General features: G+C 37.9%; 1 protein-coding gene across 19 annotated transcripts in view; it reads right to left on the bottom strand.

Moving 5' to 3' along the window:
• The window catches only part of Nrxn3 (neurexin 3), a 1,618,850-nt gene that overhangs the window by 79,951 nt on the left and 1,520,155 nt on the right, over positions 1-18,744 (bottom strand). The window lies entirely within an intron of this gene.

Genomic DNA, 18,744 nt, shown 5'->3' with positions numbered 1-18,744 from the left:
CACCGTATATTATAATTACTTATAAGCTACATCTACAATTAGTTCCAAACTCCTTCACATTTGGGAGACTAGAGTACTATAGTGTAGAAGCCTTTCAGACAACCATAAATCAATTAAAAATTTAGAGCTATAATACAAGGCATGATGAAGTGAAGATCATCATCATGTATCCAAATCTGTGTCATTCATTCATTTTTAATATCCCCAAAGATTTCTTTCAACAAGTAACTCTTCAGATTTTAACAAGACAAGGCTATACTAATCTTTGAAATAATTAAGTTGAATTATAATACAAACCAGGACTCTCTTTAGATTTAAGTTTTATGAACTATATATAAGTAATAAGAATTTTATACTACATATATACATACATGTATATGCATATACATATATATCCTTCAGAACCAGAACATTCAATGTGCTTAGATTTAAGTAGAAGTTTACTTCTAACTAACCTAAGCAATTACAGAATTTTCTAAAGTGAACATCTTCCACAACATTCTATTTGAAATGGCATGTGATATAAATAGTGCTTAGTCTCAAACATTTTCATTTTATTTTGACACTAAAATGATCCATAAGCATGCAAGATCTCAAATTAATGTCCAGCAACTTCAATGAAACTTGATTGATAGTTTTCTAGAGAGAGAAGATAAAGATACACTTGAAAGTTATTTACATCAGCAACATTTTAACAAAAACATTTTTTTCTGATTAGGGAACTGATTTGTTTTTTTAAAAATTTCTATTGTTTTAAGTATTCCAAATTAAGATTTTATTGGAGCCAGCTCAATTATAGAGTCAAACCTTATAACTTCTCAATAATAAATCCATATGGAATTGAAGCTGGAATTCAAATAAAGAGACAAAGATCTTGAATTGTTATCTCAAAGTAGATAGTAAAGTTGTGACAGTAAACAGATTTATCTTTTTAGAAATGATGTGAGTTGTGATTTTCTCCAAAGGCCAGAAGCAGCTATGGAACATTAAGCATGCATTTTTTTTTGGTTTATGGAAGTGAATAAGAGAATAGATTCATGGACTTCCTTATGAAAATGAAAACATGATAAAGAGATATTGCATTTAATATACCAAAGGGTCTCCATTGGCCCAACTAATGCATACTGCACATTGTGTTGCTGTCCTAGGAGTGGCTTGAGAAGTAGATACTCTGAATTAACAGTTCTGGATGAAACAGAGAGATCTGCATTCATGGGGGAAATCTTCACTTTTTATTTGCTACTGTGGTAGGGGAAATGGTATACTGTGGAGTTTCCATGGTTTTAAAGAAGAGCTCCAAAGTCCAACCACAAAGGAATTCAACAGATCCCAAAGCCCAGAAATAAGCTACAATGTCTCCACACACAGAAGGGTAGAAGGGCAACACAGTTAAAGCCACCACAGTAACAAGTGAATTACAAATAGCTGACAGGTGTTAGTATTTACTGTGTGCAGAGCACTGGGTTGAGCCATTCACCTGTATCATTCCACTGAATTCTCCCAACAAACAAAATGAAGTCAGCGTCAAAACTCCTGTTCTGTAGAGGAATGAAACTTAGGCTCAGGGAGAAAGGCTACCCCAAAGCTGCAATTCTGACTTGGAGTTGTCTGAATGAGCTAAAGTCTCTCTTTTAACCATAAGAGTTAGAGCAAGAAGGTCACAAAGTATCCATATGGGCTTTAAGCAGAGAAATTCTCAAATGTCAAATGGAGTTTGGAGACACATTTATAGCACAAAAATATAAAAGTACTTGAATTAGTTTTGAAACTAGACAACTAGAAACCTATACAGATCTGGCAGTCTATAAACATCTATATAATGTCTCTTCTCCTTGTTCCTTTTGAGGAGAGGGTAGCCTTTCGAGGAAGGTTACAGTATCAGCAAACTTTTTTTTTATCCCTTTTGTAATGTGAGTGACATAAACTAAACATGAAGCTTTAATTTACTTACTTCTTTACATATTTAGTGAAATCTGGTTTATTTCCTAATTTCCTGCTAAGTGAGGGTAGAGCTGAAGGCTCAGAGTCTTCCCCACTTCCAGTATTACAATATCAGTCTGACCTGATCTGGCACATTCATCGTGTGGAGTGCATTCATTTATTTTAAAAGTGTGTGTGGCAGATTGCAATGGGCCAGTCAGTGGAGAGGAGGTTTAGTGAGAAATTATACCATAGAAATTCTGTTTCTGGGGTCCTGTTTGTGATATGGTTTGGAAACTCCCTGATGTCTGGGGACATCATAAAGATAACTCCAACACATGTTCAATGCAGTACCTTGAAGCACACATGTTCCTTCTACTTTGTGCTTTCAAGAAAGAGACAGAAAAGGTCTGTGTTGTGAAATATTTGGTTAATCATATAAGAATTTGTTGCATTTGTTTAACTTTGAAAAGATGCATTGCATTTGTTTATGTTGCAGAATATTTGCTTAACTATGTAAAGATGTGTTGCTGTTTTACCTTGCCTGCCTAAGGCACCTGATTGGGCCAATTAAAAGCTAAACAGTCAATACAGAGGGAAGAGGTATAAGTGAGACTTTTGGGCGGGGAGACTAAGTAGGAGGAGGAATTTAGTCTCAGAAAGGAGAAAGAAAAAAGAAATGCCAGGGAGGTGCCAGGTACCAGACAGCCAGACATGGATGAAACAAGAAAGTAGGACATACAGAGTGAAAATAAGATAAAAAGCTCCAAGACAAAATGTAGATGAGTAGAAACAGGTTAAAATTAAATGAAAAGAACTAGTAGGACAAGCCTAAGCTAAGGCTGATCATTGATAACTAATAATAAGTTTCTTGTCTTTATTTGGAAACTGGTTGATGGCCCAAAGAAAATTTCAGTTACAGGTCTGCATCTTTTATCTGGTTAGATGTCCTGGGAAACTAACATAAAAAATGATTAGGGCAAAGGACCAACCTTACTATTGTTTATTGTGGTATGCGTTGTAGAAGTCCACATACCACATGTCCAAAGATTACTCTCTTGGTCTTTGTCTACATTGCCTTTCTAGCAAGAACAAACTCGGGGGTTGAGGGTAGGGAGGAAAGAAGAGGGAGAGGGAACTAGAAAACAGAGAACAAAAATGTAATTGCCTGCCTATCAGTCCTACTATCATAATTACTTTCAAACTCTGACATGGGTTGAATCAGATGAACAACCAAATCAATTTTTTTCAGTTGACAACAAGTGAATTCTTGGCTTATAAATTAAAATGTCACTGCAGGAGCACAAAGGGATGCCACTTCTGAGCTCCCTGGTTCGTTGTGCTGAGAAACATCCAGCTTCCTTCTTTGTGCCCTTCATGTCTTTCTGGCTGCATCTGCTTTAGTCTCCAACTACAATCTTTGCAATGTATTTTCTCAGTTACTTAACACTGTGATCCTAGCAACTATGTCAATGCAGAGGGTCCTTAACATTCTACAGTTCTATATGGAGACACCATTCTAAGACCTCACTAGGAATCTTAACATGAGAAAGCACCACTAAATTGGGAAGAATATGTTTGGTATGTAAGTGCCGAACTGTACCTTCACTCACACCTTCTCAGCCATTTCATTCACGTGGTCCCTAGGATGGTAGAGCTGGCACCTGGAACTCTATCTCTAACTTCTAGCTGAAATATAAAGTCGGCCCACTCAATCAATTTTTATAGGATTCTGTTGCTAGTTTGTTTTATTTAAACATAAATGAGACAAACTGGTCGAACTACTTGATTCCAGTTTTATCAAGTTTACTTCAACAAAGCATTATTTCAGATGACAAAAACCATGCTCATCTGATGCTAAGGATCACTCCAAATTCATAGGCTAGTAATTGAACTTAAACTTGGATAACTTTGGAAAACTAACCATGGGTTTGGTGTGTTTGTGAAGGTTGTGTAGGGCACTCTGATGTCACTGGAGTAAAAATATACTCGTGTGCATGTGTAGTTTTTGAGTCATTCCAACATATGATTTATTTAAAAAATTGCCAGGGGCAAAGATGAAACTGAAGCATCAGCCATCTAGTTTGAATTGCTGGGATGCACAGTAGCATAATCATGGCATGTAGCATCCTCATATGCGTGAAAGCTTATGGAAAACAAAAGGTGTGTAAAGACAAATACAGAGAAAAACTCTTCTTCCACACACTCTCACCTCCACAAGATTCCTCCTCACATGATGCAGAAGCATGCAGCCGACTACCCATAAACTAGATCCCCTGAGCTGAAATGATTCTTGCTCCCTGAAGCTGCTAGTGCCAGGTGCTTTGTCATAGTGATGGAAACAACAACTGATAAGAAAACTTGGTGCTGTAGTATGGTGGGAGTCCACATGCAAAATGGAGATTCAGGCTGCCTTCGATGCATGTTGTGATATCTGCCTGCAAATCCCCTCTTCCTCCTGTCTGCCTAGCAACTCCTCCTGAGTAACACTATTTGACACCAATGACTAGCATGGCTGAGTATAGCAGACACTCAGGAAATGCACAGGTGAGCACGTTTATCCTAACATGAGAGTCTCAGATAGGATATGCTTGGCCAGTGTTAAAATCTTGTGACACCTTTGAGAAGACCAGTAAGAAGCCAGCAAGCAGCTTCTACAATTTTAATTATGCCCAAACCCAAAGAAATTAGTGTTGACAAGGGCCCTGGCCCAGGGGGTCATATGCAAGAGATGAAATGTGATTATTTTCTATATGAGAAGACTTGGTACTTGCTACGAACTGATCAAAGTAATTCAGCTCAGGAATAGGCTTAGGGAAAAATGAGTGTCTCTCAGGGGTGTCAGATCACTCATTGATACACAGGAAACAGACTGCCATTGGCATGATTCATTAGTCACACCACATGGAGTTATATTACTCTTCCACTCGCTGGACAGGCAGAGTGGCAGCCAAAATCTCCAGAGGAAGGCTCATTCCCAGAATCAGAAAAGGAAACCACAACCTATAATCTCAATGAAGTGGACACTGCATATCAATTATTAGCTGAACATGTTAGTAACATGGGCACCAGAGAGTTTGTTCTAGAATATTTTGGACACACTTTTAAAAACACATCTGAAACATTAAAAACAGAACAAGTGTCCAAAAACAAGGGATTGAGTCAGTAAGAATGAATTAAGGGCAAGCATGTAACTGAATAGATGTATAGAAACATGAATCTATATGTTCAATAATTGACCAATTCCCTACTGTTCTGAAAGCAATATTTACATATAATGCTACAACAGATGAATCTTGATGTGTTAATGTTCGTGTTTGCAATTATTATTGAAATATATCTAACAAAAAGAGTTTTTTTAAATACTGGAACTTTGCAGAACCTTTTAAAATAAATGGGAAACTGTATAGTAGAAGCTTTCCTCTGTTGTCCTTCTTGGTAATGCAAATTGCATGGTCTTACATCACAAGAGGATGACTTCCTGCCCAGAATGACCCTGCCTTGAGCTCCCAGGTTTTATAAACATGGTTCACTCATACAATTAACATTAATATGTAGTGGGTATTTACTTGACACTGTGATATGTATGAATAATATAATTATGTGTAATTATGAGTAATACACTGTTCTGAAAGAGGAGGCATCCAGTATGACAATCAGCTGTTATCATGGAACATGCATGGGGCATTAGTAAGCATTCATCCATTATATTAGTCCTTTCACAGAAACTCCCATCCTGCATATTTAATCTATTACTGTAGGTTGCATGTGACTTAGGATAGCTATAAATATGACCTAACATATTTATAGATGACAAAATCATACTGCAATATCAAAAGTTTGGACACTCCTGAAGAAAACACCACCAAATCAGGAAGAGTTCTTGGAAGAACAAATCAATCAAATCAATGTAAGTAAGGCACATACTACAGGAGGCAGACTATAGAAAATAATCAGTCATATGTAGGAAAATGGTATTCTATTAAAGGAGAATTGGGGATAATTTTCAGGATTTTTCAGCCAAATCTTGGTACAATGGCAGAGTTGGCAGGATTTTGTAGGGGCTGCCAGAAGAATGTTTGGGGCACTTTTCTTTTCTCCCTTTTCTCAATGACTTGTCTACCTTCTGCTTCTACAAAACTCTCGGTCATGTTGAAGCTGAGCTTCTAATCCTGCTATAAATAACCTGATACTGTGTATAAGTTTGCACAAAGATCAATAGGGAAGCATGGCTGTTTTAGTCCACTTGAGAAATAATAAAATAAGAACACTAAGAAGAATTAAAGGACACATCACTTACTTTATATGATTTGACGTATAATACACAGGTGTATTGTGTGTGTGTGTGTGTGTGTGTGTGTGTGTGTGTGTGTGCTTGTGTGTGTGTGTGTGAATTTGTGAACATTACAGGAAGTTGAAGAATGATCAGAGGATAAAACCAGATTATGACTCATTAAACTTAAAAATTAGAGTTTTAGTACCATCATAGAGAACAAAACAGTGTAAGGTGTTTAGACCCTAATGGTACAAAATGACAAGGAAAACAGTTTAGAATTCTAGACTGGGAAGGAGTTAGTAGAAAAAAATATGATGGAAATTGCTTGGTAACTGGTCTATATGGGTGTGTCTCTACATGTTTTTATCACTGTAGAACAGGGCTTAAAAACACAAGGCTATTTACTCTCCTGCAAATCACAGTGGTTATCATCATGGCACTGATGTTTGCTAAAAAGTAACCAAAAAAGTATATAAAGACAGGTTCTATAACTGATGCTTAAAACTCAGAGAGAAATGAAGAAATGGAGCATGGAACAAAAGAAGACAGAAGCATCTTTTAGGTGTAGTTCAGTGAATTTCCTGCCCCTGATAATGCCTCCTTGCTCCAGTTCTGAAGAAAGGCATCCAGCAAGATCAAACAATAGAACAGCCCTCCATTGTCTTCAGTTCTCCATGCCTTAACATCTGGGCTAATATTTAGAATGGAAGTATTTCTCTCTATGATTAAATATTTCCCCTTCCCATAGAGTTGACAGTCTTTTTGAAGGCTGAGTCACCCTCCAGGGAAAACTATTTTCTCAGTGGATTCCACTTCTCTTCTCTAATTTTTACTTGAAAAAGAAATTCTAGAGTAATATAAATATACCTATAGTTTCTATTGAAGAAACAAACTTGAAAATTAGAGTGGATTTCCCATGTTTAAGTCTTTTGACAACTAAGGATAGACCATATCCCCAAATTCCACCTCTATAAGTAACCTAAGAAAATTTTGACTTTTAAAAATTTAACTATCATTCAATCAGGCAAATCATTAATCAACAACAATATACTTACAAGATTGTTAATATTAAGTCATCTAAGAAAAGTGGAGGGGGATTTATGTGGAAATGGAGACTCAAACCTCCTTTTTCCCAACTGGCATATCTATGGTATGAATATCTGTGAACTGCTCCCAAATTATATATTGATGAATAGTTATGAAAAGGCAGGTCTTTTTTAAGATGACTAGATTGTGAGGATGAAGTCCTCCATTTTGCATTTTCACCCCACTAGAATTGTAATAAATAAACAACTATGACTTAAAAAGTACTTGTCTAGGAAAATACTTAATCATGCCATGGCTGCTTCCCTCTAAAGACTAATGATAATGAGAAGATACAAGATGGCAGCTGCAGATCATTGGGTCTTTGTGGTAGGTATCTCACCAAAGAAATACACGTGGGAAACATTTCATACTCAATGAACTCTTATAAATCCACTTCTGCTATCTGATCTTCCTTTACTAACAAGAAAATGGACTTTTTGGGAAGCTAAGTAAAATTAAGATACTGAACGTAGTAAGTGATGGACATATCCACTTGGTCTGCATGGTATGAGAATGTCAACTCTCAGCTCATGAGCAAAGTTGTCTCCTCTTTGGGACTGTGGAGGAGGTTAATAAATTGAGAATAAGATGATGCTAGTAAATAACTGAACACCTGGGTGTCATGTCCATGGAAAAACTATTTTATAATATCTTTAAGATTTTACAAAATTGCCGCGTGGTGGAGGTGCATGCTTTTTATTGCAGGTGGATCTCTATGAGTTCCAGGCCTACCTGGGCTACAGAGTGAGTTCCAGGACATGCTCCAAAGCTACACAGAGAAACCCTGTCTTGAAAAATGAAAAAAAAAAGATTTCACAAAATCAACATCTGCACAGCCATGCTTTCTTTCTGTAGCTGCTTGAATATACAAAAGTAACACCCTATAAATTAGATTATTTGCAACTCCAATTCAATCAGTGATCAGAAAGAGTGAATATATTAATCTGCTTGCAAGGACTGAAGTGCCAGAACTTGGTTGATTTAGTAGTGTTAGCAGTTTTCCCAATGTTCAGTTTCATGAAGTCACCTAGACTAATTCCTCTGGAGTATGGTAGAAGTCAGAATTATAATGTTCTGAGTTACAGAGCTCTGTGAAGGCCTTTACCTAACCTTGTTGCCAATATGAAATCAGCGTTCCCCTGGACACCTCACACAAACTAATTTAGGATGTGAACTATTGATATAGTAGATTTATGCAGTCACATGAGAATGACTGCTATAAATATTGCTGATACCAAATGCAGGGGCAAGGTCAACAATAAGCTGAAGTTTCTTTCAAGTTCATGGTGTCAAAGTTCCTCTAAAAGCACAAGAAATTCCATATGAAGTATTATCTTCCTTTATATTCAGACCTTTAGCCCATATGAAGAGCTGACAGCTATTCTTTTGTAGATAAGTATATTTAGTCAATTTAATCATATACATAGGACCTGGAATGTAATTCCATGGTAGAGTACTTTTCCAGAATGTACAATGCCTTGGTTCTATCCTCATCACAGACACTAATAGCCCAATTAAAGTATAAATTATTTGATTCAGGTCTGGACATTATATCTTAATTGTGAAGAATTCTAGTGCCATATATCTCTATAGGCAGTAATCTACCCACTGTTGCTCAAACTTCCATGGTCTAACACAGTGGTTCTCAACATTCCTAATGCTGTGACTCTTTAATACATGTTGTGGGGTTCCCCAATCATAAAATTATTTTTATTGATACACCATAACTGTGTTTTTATTACTGTTGTGAATCATAATGTAAATATTTTTGGAGTTAGAGGTTTGCAAAAGGGGTTGTGCTTTCAGGTTGAGAATCAGAATTCGGAATGTAATAGATATTTGGATGGCAATAGAACAAAGGTCTTTTCCCTATTGAACACATTTCCTACATTTGAAGAAAGAATGTACTTCATAGCCAGGCAGGTAAAGGATAATTGTGTTAAACAGACCATGAAGTTCACCACCTCTTCATCAGATATAGACCATCTCTGTTATAGAAGAGCCTGACTTGAGAGATTTCAAATGTATGAGTGTGAGAGTGAAACACACTCAGCAGAAACCATTCTTTGAAGTTTGAAGTTTGATGTCTTCCCCTACATTGCAATGTAGGGAATAACGTGCCCCTGCAGTTGCAGTGAGACTCAACACACAGTCTGCCAGGCCATCACAAGGGAGAAGAGTTTCGCAGAATGGACAGCTGCTGAGCTGCGGCATTCTGTAGGTTGGGTATACTACATACATTTTAAATACTTTCAGCTTGTAATTGGTTTGGGACCAAGGCCTTTTATAAGTCAAGGAAACATCTACATGTAATATGGGAAAAGCAATGAGGAAATGCCTGGTGAAATATATTTCTCCTTGTCCGTCAAATGCTGGAGTCCACAAGACAAATGTATCAAATATTTAAAATTATATTAATTAAATGCTTATTTGATTGAAATTCTGTATCACTATTCTGTTACATTATAAGTGAACTCACTCTCTTTTGCTTGTCAAATTAATGCAAGTCTGGTCTGAAGACATGTCTATACATCAGTACAGTCATAACTAACTGCAACACCTCTTTGTTATTTTTATGTCACTAACTAGAAGCCAATTTAGTTTATCTGTCTAACAAATAGCTGAGTCTCAGCCAATCTAAACAGCAGAGCTTCAGTCAATCATAGCACCCAACTTCTCAAATCACATTAAAATAAGCAAAATACTTCATTCCATTCTGAAAATGATTCTTACTAATCTTGAGCCAAAAATTTATTTCATGAATATCCATTTTCACTTTGAATGGGTAGTCTAAATTGTTTAGCAAATTAAATATTACATTAGAAATATAATTTCAAATCTTTATTTTGAATGCCATATAAAAAAGCAATTGTATCACTAGATGTAAAAATATGTCTTCTAGGAGGAATTTATTCTTGTCAATAATCTGAAAGATGATAGCACTTAATTGGATATATGCTGTGTGTTGTCTATTTACTCTGAATATCTCTAGAACCAGTAATTCAGAAAAATAAGGCTTTGCATGCTTATAGACATTTTTTTTTTCGAGACAGGGTTTCCCTGTGTAGCTTTGGAGCCTATCCTGGAACTCGCTCTGTAGACCAGCCTGACCTCCAACTCACAAAGATCCACCTGCCTCTGCCTCCCAAGTGCTGGCATTAAAGGCGTGCACCACCACCACCTGACTGCTGATAGACATTTAAAAGATTTATCTATTTCTTAATATTTATTTAGTGGTGTGTGTGTGTGTGTGTGTGTGTGTGTGTGTGTGTGTGTGTGTGTGTGCATGTGGAGAGGGCTGCACATGCCCATGGGTGAGCCCATGGAGGTCAACATAAAGTATCTTCCTCCATCACTTGCCATGTTAGCTTTAGAGACAGGTCTCTCATTGAAATGGGAGTGCCAATTCTTCACAGGAGGCCCCAGAGATCTACCTGTCATTATGCAGCAGAATTGGGTTTAGAGGGGTGAGCCACCATGCCTAGGTTTTAGGTACCCGTGCAGGGGATGCAAACTCAGGTCTTCATACTTGCCCTGAAAGCATTTACCCATGGTGTTGTCTCCCTAACTCTCTTGGTAAGAATAGTAGAGAAGCAGCACCATCCATGGTGAATGGCAGGGTCTATGAAAGTGTGCGATGTCAATAATGAAGAGGGTGTCAGAAGCCCACTTCAAAGCATCAGCCCTTTAAGCCTCGGCTTTCTTAGTCTATATACTCTTATTACCTCACTATAAGCAGAAGTCCTGACTTGATAGACTGGATCATCCTCCTTAACTTCTTGGTTCCAAGGAAAACCTAAACTCCAGCTGGTTTAGGCCATACCTCAGTGGATTTAATTTTACTACTATTTTAAGACGTTTCCTTCCCACTTGATGTTTTCCTTCCCTGCATGGCTGCTTCTCCAAGAGCAGGCTTCTGCAGCTCAGTAGTATTGAATAGAACAAGAGGCTTTGGGAATACACAAGATTTGAAGACAGACTGGCACAATTTCTCTCTCCGTAGATGAGAAAGTTGACTTCTTAATGGAACTGGACAAGGCCCTCTGGATAAGTGAGACAGTTGATTAGGTTGAACTGTTTAGGAGGTCTCTAGGCGTGGAGCTGGGACCTGTCCTTGGTGCATGGTCTGGCTTTTTGGAGCCTGGGGCCTATGCAGGGACACTTTGCTCAGCCTTGGTGTAGGGAGGAGGGGACTGAACCTGCCGAGGCTGAGTCTACCAGGCTGGACTGACTCCCCAGGGGACACCTTGCCTTGGAGGAGGTGGGAATGGAGGGTAGATTGGGGGGGGGAGCATGGTGGGGGATGAGGGAAGACAGGGGAATCTGCGGCTGATATGTGAAATTAAGTTAATTATAAAATTAAAATATTTAAAGAAAAAATAAAGATTAAGTTATAAATGCTAAAAAAAAAGAAGAAAGTTCAAGTGGCTTTTCTGAGCAACAATAATTTGGAAAGTATGCAACCCTTGAAAGGTTTAAAATATTTGATTTATGTGTGTGTGTGTGTGTGGTGTGTGTGTGTGTGTGTGTGTGTGTGTGTGTGTGTGTGTGTGTGTGTGTGACTTGACTAAGTACTTTTAACATTTCTCCTTTTATCTCTGGGGATAAGATCAGGTCATTTTGTAGTCACCCCACCTCTCTGGATTTTTCACATGAGATCTGGCCATTTCTGAGACGAACTCATATGTCTAATGGTACTTCATGTGTGCATCGCTCAATCTTTTCCATTCTTTAGGAAGTAATGGATAGAAACAGGCAATAAGTAGGAGTCAACCTAAAGACTCCAAATCAAGGAACTTTGTTAAACTGCTACCCCATAGGGGTTTCCTTCCTGGAGAAAAAATACATAACAAACTCCCTCGATGTCAGATATTATCACATTCTATTTTAATGGAGAATATGCATTTAAAGGAGAGAAAGTGTGTTTTTTGTTGTTGTTGTTGTGTAAAGACTTGAAGTAGCATTGTATTCTGCAACATCCAAAATTAGCATGGCTTTCTTCACTTTTATCTCATAATTATTTTCTCATGATAGGATGGCCTTTCATAGGAGCCTAAGCATGTAGACTCTAAAAGGTTGAAAATGACTTCAGAAATCATTCAATCTATTCCTTCAGCACATGTACAAACACACAAGAAATTTGAAAAGTTACACCCAATATCATATTACAGGTTAAAGAAGAACTGGATAAAGACTAAGAAGTATTGACTTCTAGGTCAGAATCTTCCCATTACATCATACTATACCTATTTGAAACTAGACAGATGAAACCAAATGCTTTGAAGAATTTTTAAATCAGTGATACAAATATACACATATGTTTGAGATTAAAATAAGAGGTGAGAAAAAAGGAACAGAGTTAATTAGAGCTGTGGGGAGAGTTTATGATAATTTAGCCAGGCACTATCCCTATGAATTTGGTTTGTCCATCTCAATAATTTCAGAAAAGACATCAATTATAAGATAGTGTCTCTGTCCCTATTGGGCTTTTCTATCATCAGAATGATGATGATAGAATGTGATGATTGTGCTGGCTAGTTTTATGTCAACTTGATACAAGCTAGAGTCACTGGAGAAGAGGAAGCCTCAATTGAGAAAATGCTTCAACAGAGATTGGGTTACAAGGAGGCCTTTAGGGCATTTTCTTAGTTAGTAATGGATGTGGGAGCACCCAGTCCATTGTGGGTGGGGCCACCTCTAGGAAGGTAGTCCTGAATTATATAAGAAAGCAGGCTGAAGCAACCCATGAGGAGCAAGCTAGCAAGCAGCACCCTTTCATGGTCTTTGCGTCCGCTCCTGTCTCAAGTTTCCTGCACTCGCTTCCTTCAGTGCTGGACTACAACACGGAAGTGTAAGCCAAACAAACCCTTTCCTCCCCCAATATACTTCTTGATCATTGCAGCAACAGAAGCCCTAAGACAATGATGGAAATATTAAGGTGGTCAAACACCAAAGCACCAACAAGATCAGAGTCATTAAATCTCTTCTTGTATCCTTGCTTGTTACTGCTTTGCTTGCCTACCATTTGAAAATGATGTTAATTGGAAAATAAGCAGTTCCTGAAAAAAATACTAATTTGCACATAGCTGCAGTTAATAATCCTGCTTGGAGAGGTGTACCAACCCAAATGCTCTCCTGGAATGGAAAGCTTGATTGCCAGTAGGACTCAGCAGCCACCAAAATCTTCAAGTGCTGAAGGTCAAGCTGCACCTTGATACACTATAGCTCATTATTAGTGTGGTATTCCAAAGCCACTACTTCCAGAAAGGTAAATTTTATGTGAACCTTTAAGCAAGGCCTGTTGCAGAGGCATGGGACATATACTGACCACTCACAACAGAAGGATTCCTGGAAGTCATTCCAAACATTTATTCTCTCTCTAGCTGCACTTTTGAGTTTCAGCCACAAAGTTTTCATTTTTAGATCTCTTGAATGAGTAAACTTGGAGACAAAACCAGAAATATGAATGTCCAGCCCAGATTCACCAATATAAAACAGGCAATCATTGGAACACCTTGACCTTGGATGTAGGCAGAGCAAAGTTCACACAGAAGACTTCATGAATGACCAAATACAATGATTTTTCAGAACCATCCACAGCTCACTAAACTTGACTGTGGTACTTTCTTCCATAGTCTATGCCCTAGAATAATTCACATATCTACCTGTTTCCTTTTCACAATGAAACAGAGATATTATTGGAGGGGGGCGCTGTTATGATTTTTTTTACACAAAATTACCAAAATGAAGGTAAAAATAAGAGATTTGAAGGGGTTAGAAGAGATAAAATAAATGAAAATGACCTAATTTTCTATTGTAGGATTTATAAATGGCCATTCTATAAAGATAAACACATGTTTTTATTGCTCTAAAATAAGGCTTAAACATGGAAGTCAAAACTCACAGGGAGATTATATAAAGTAAGAAATAATTATTTGCTTTTTATTTTGTTTCATTTAAAATAGTAAGTTCCTATCTATTCTTAATTGCATGGCTTGATTTCCAAGAATTCAATTCCTATCTTCTTCATTGCTTCTAGATTTAAGAGTGAACTATGTACGCAAAAATGAGAGAGCCTAGCTAAGCATTCTTAAGATTTATCCATTCAAAGCCACAAGGAAATTGCTGGAAAACAGTAAGCATGGTAGACAGTGTTTAAAAAAAGAATCGAGAATGAATAGTAGAAAAGAATAGCGAAGAATTTCTGACAAAAAAAGAGAGAAGAAATAGGTTCACTATTTTTTCCCCTCTTAAAAAAAATGCTAGGAAGGTATTTCTAGACAAAGAAAAATAAGCCTTTCATCTGTCACTAAAAACCAAACAAAGCAAGGAGCTTGCACTGTGTGGGAAAAAAAATCTAGGTTATGTTCTAAGGAAAGAATGCTCTCTCTCTCTCTCTCTCTCTCTCTCTCTCTCTCTCTCTCTCTCTCTCTCTCTCTCTCTCTCTCATCTTGTCATTAGGTATACAAAAAAGAATAGCAGGCTTAGGCAACTGAATATAGATTTCTAAGGGATAGATATAAGGTTCTATTCAGATGATATCATCAAAGTCTTTATTTATTTAAGGCCCTTCCAGGTTATTCCAACATTTACTTTATAACTTCATATATGCATATATATATATATATATATATATGTGTGTGTGTGTGTGTAATATTATATATATATATATCAGAAATATTAAGTATTATCAATGGCAAAGCCAAAGACTGCGAAGAAGAAGACTCTTTGGCTCCACAGAAGTACTTAAGGACTCTGACTTTGCAGAATGAGAGATGTGTGACACAATCGATAAGACAGAGTGGCCTGAAACACTATAACCTGTGCCCACAGGAGGAGGGAATTAGGTTTGCTCCTCGGGACCATTGGGTTCCACTCTATGCTTGTGTTGACTTAGCTTTTATGACCTTCAATCAACAGATCTGGTTGCAGATAGACCTGAAAGGTAAGGTATAGAACAGAGAGATGAAGATATTCCAGACAGAACAGAGGCAGAAAAGAGACTCACGGCTAAAGGCAGCAATGATCAGGGCGAGTTCCACAGCAGAGTTTACTGGTGAACATGCAAACATGAGGCTGTGGTTGAGTTTATCTGTTACTTTCTAGCTAAACAATAAGGAATTAATGAATCCTCATTTAGAATTCAAGTGTAAGCTAAAGGACAATAGACATGATTGGCCTTTCCTATTTCCTCATGCATGTCATCCCGAAGCAGCCCAACTTCTAGTTTGCCCTACATGGAGTGAGTCCCCACTTCTACTCCCCAGCCTACCCTAAATACTGATCAAAAATCAGTGGTCTGAGTTTGTGCTAACCTGGCATTCCTCTGCAGTCTCTTCTTTTAAAGGATCTGACTACTTACAAGGTTTGCAGCATCCAAAGCCTAATAAGGATAACCATGGGGAACCCTGCAGACTGAAAAGCATGCACTCAGAGTGACTATGCATGATTCTTGACAACCTGCATGTCAGGGAGCTAGCACTCTGAACTCACAGATCATAGTCGCCTCTCTGTAGCTATTCTGTTGTTTACATAAATAATTTATCAACTGGTTACACAAGTTATTGTTGATTATAGAGTAACTACTGAGGGACCTCATCAAATGAATTAGTGCCAGGAAATCAGTTTGGTGCAATAAATACTTTGAATGGAAAATCAAGGGACAAGTAAGACATAGGGGGATACTGCTCACCTGAACAACATGGTGAGGTGCAAACAGGGCATTCCAGAATGGCGATGACTAATCTGAGGCCACAGACCGATAGGGTTGCAAGATTCTTTCAGGTTAGTTAGCTTAAAAGCAGGGGTTGGTAAGATAGGTAAATACACATTATTGCTGTTTTATTACGTGATCTGTTCATTTGCCATTTTGAGTCATACTATCATGGCCACGTAAGCAGGCACCATCTAGCTGTGTATATGCAGTCCCAAAGCCCCATGGACAAATGTGTGGACACACCTTTCCCCAGCACATCCACTGTGCTCAGCACGGACAGCTAACAACCAGATCACCATTGATTCTGCCTCATGTCCTTGGATGATTAATTTGTTAGAGGTTGGAGGAGGCAGGGTCTTGCCATGGGTTGGTTAAGAATTTGCAAGCATAGTTTAAATATTCAGTTAGATCAAAAGAAAAGCTTCCTGAAGTAACCCCATAGGTTACTGTCCAAGATTTCCTTTCTCAGTGACTTTTTTTTTTTTAAATTACCAAAGCTTCTTTCCAACCTGGAGTTGAAAGGTAACTTGAGCATCTAACAGCGACTTACTCTGCATTTAGCTGCTTTCCTTTGTCCTCTGTCCTATAACTGCATTGTGTGTAAACTCCAGTCTGCAGAATATTTATGGGGAAAACCAGTTTGTTCTTTCTTTTCAACCCTTGTGACAATAGCTTGGAACAAAAGCAAAAAGGCAAAAGAACATGAGTTCCAGGTGTCTTCGTAACAATGCAGACAGAGTCAGATACAAAGCATAATAAACCTGTATTAGGCCTCTTTTTCTCAAGCTCTTCCCTGGTTATTAGACATGTTTGAGGAAGATGGCATTCTAACCCAATGGACTCTCTCATTCACTGTCCATAATTCAGCACTGTGGAGGAGGCAAGCAACTCTTCACATGGTTATCAGGAAATAGCAGAAACTATAGTGCATATTGCAGGAAAATGGATAGTGTGAAAGACTGTCTCTAACTCTTTCCATTTCATCCTTTAAAAATCCCATGGCTTTCGTAGACCCATGATTTTAGCTTAACAATGCTGATAGAATTGACTATGTTTAGCAATTAAAAACAGCGACAACATTCATTTGCTAAATGCTGAACCTTATCACTTTGCAAAGCCCCATTCATTTTCTTTCATTCAGAGTTTAAAATAGTCCTAGGAGATAGATAGTGTCATGGAGATTCTTTCGAAAAGTAAACAGATTTTCCCACAAATTGTAAAAAAAACATAAAAGACAGAGGCATGGTAGGCCACCTAGTTTTGAGTCAAGGGTCCATGTGCAGATCTATTGTTTAGTATCAAGTATGTGCCTTGGTGACATAAAAACTAAACATCATTGTTTACATCTGAAGTCAGGGACAATACATCATAGACCATTAGATTGGCCAGTTGAATTTTGACATGACATGTCTATTGGTTGAGTTGCACATGTTCTGAGTTGCAGCGTAATGTCACTGGATTTGTTCGCAGGGGAAAGAGTCCCTGGCCAGAGCTGTATCATTTCCTAAGGGAACAAAATGGATTCAGAAACACACTGCAGGAGAGAGCCACATTTCCTGAGTCTATGATTCTTTTACCACACCATGTTTCCAGAGAAGTTGTGAAATATCTTTTAGTGTTTCTTTGCCACCTTCAATCCGTTTCCTCCCAACAGCTCTCATAATTTCTAGAAATGAAATTTTATCATGTAACTGTCCATTTTAAAAGCTTTCAATGGACCCTTGTTATAGGAAAAATAAAATCCTAGTGGCAAACTTCTCAAGGAAACAATGTTCCATCTTCTCCACAGGACATCACAAATTTTCTGCCCTTTGGGCAATTGTATATACAGCTTTTCTGACTCAAGATCAAATCACAGAGAGCTTTGAAGTCACCACTCTTCCCTAGCAGAACTCAGTATCAGTTGCTGAAAACCAAATGACCTATTCTGTGCCTGAGAAATGAGACAAAATGCTGGTGTCTTTCCTTTCATACCTGTTGTAGGTTAGGGAAGCAAGGAAATTATAAGTCCAAACCATGCTATTCATATGTGCATAGCTGAAAGATTATTGAGAATGAGCAACTTATCAGGGGCTACTTTCCTTTAGCAAACTGACTCTCCCTATCCCAGCAGCCTTCAGATGCCCGTTTCTCAGTTAGTGTAGAATTTTCATGATTTCCTCCTTTACCCATGCAGAAATATCAACTGGCTTGATCTTGTGTAGGCAACTGCAGCGTCTATGTATTCATGAATACACAAAGCCTGTGGTGTCCAGGAGAATCTGTGTCACACAAGAACTCTACAACCTCTGGCTCTTGCAATCTTTCTATCCCTTCTTTAGTAATGTTTCTTGAGCCCTGTGGGGGAAGGAGATGTGATGTAGATGTCCCATTCAGGGCTGAACATGCTATAGTTGTTAATTCTCTGCTCTCTCCCCACAGCTCTGAGACTCTTTATTAATTCCCATCCACTACAAAGAAAAGTTGCTTTGTTGTATGCTGAGAGATCACTAATTTATAAGTATATAGGTTAGAAGGCAGTTTGACACACAGTATATTTGTCATAATAATAGTAGTAATTTCTCCCTGGGGGTCTATGGCCTCCTCAGCCATTAATTCTTGCACACATTTACAGAACTAGGAATAAGTTTAATCCTTCCTGTGTATTGGGCATTAAGTCCAGTCAGAAATAAGTTAGTTACTCCTGTAATATCTAAGCCCACTGTTTTGCAAAATTAAAAGGTTTTTGAACATTTAACTAAGGCAG

This window comes from Peromyscus maniculatus, chromosome 14 (genome assembly GCF_049852395.1).
Source record: "Peromyscus maniculatus bairdii isolate BWxNUB_F1_BW_parent chromosome 14, HU_Pman_BW_mat_3.1, whole genome shotgun sequence".
NCBI classification, from domain to species: Eukaryota; Metazoa; Chordata; class Mammalia; order Rodentia; family Cricetidae; genus Peromyscus; species Peromyscus maniculatus.
Note: the sequence above shows the minus strand (reverse complement) of the source record. Positions and strands in the feature narration are given on the sequence as shown.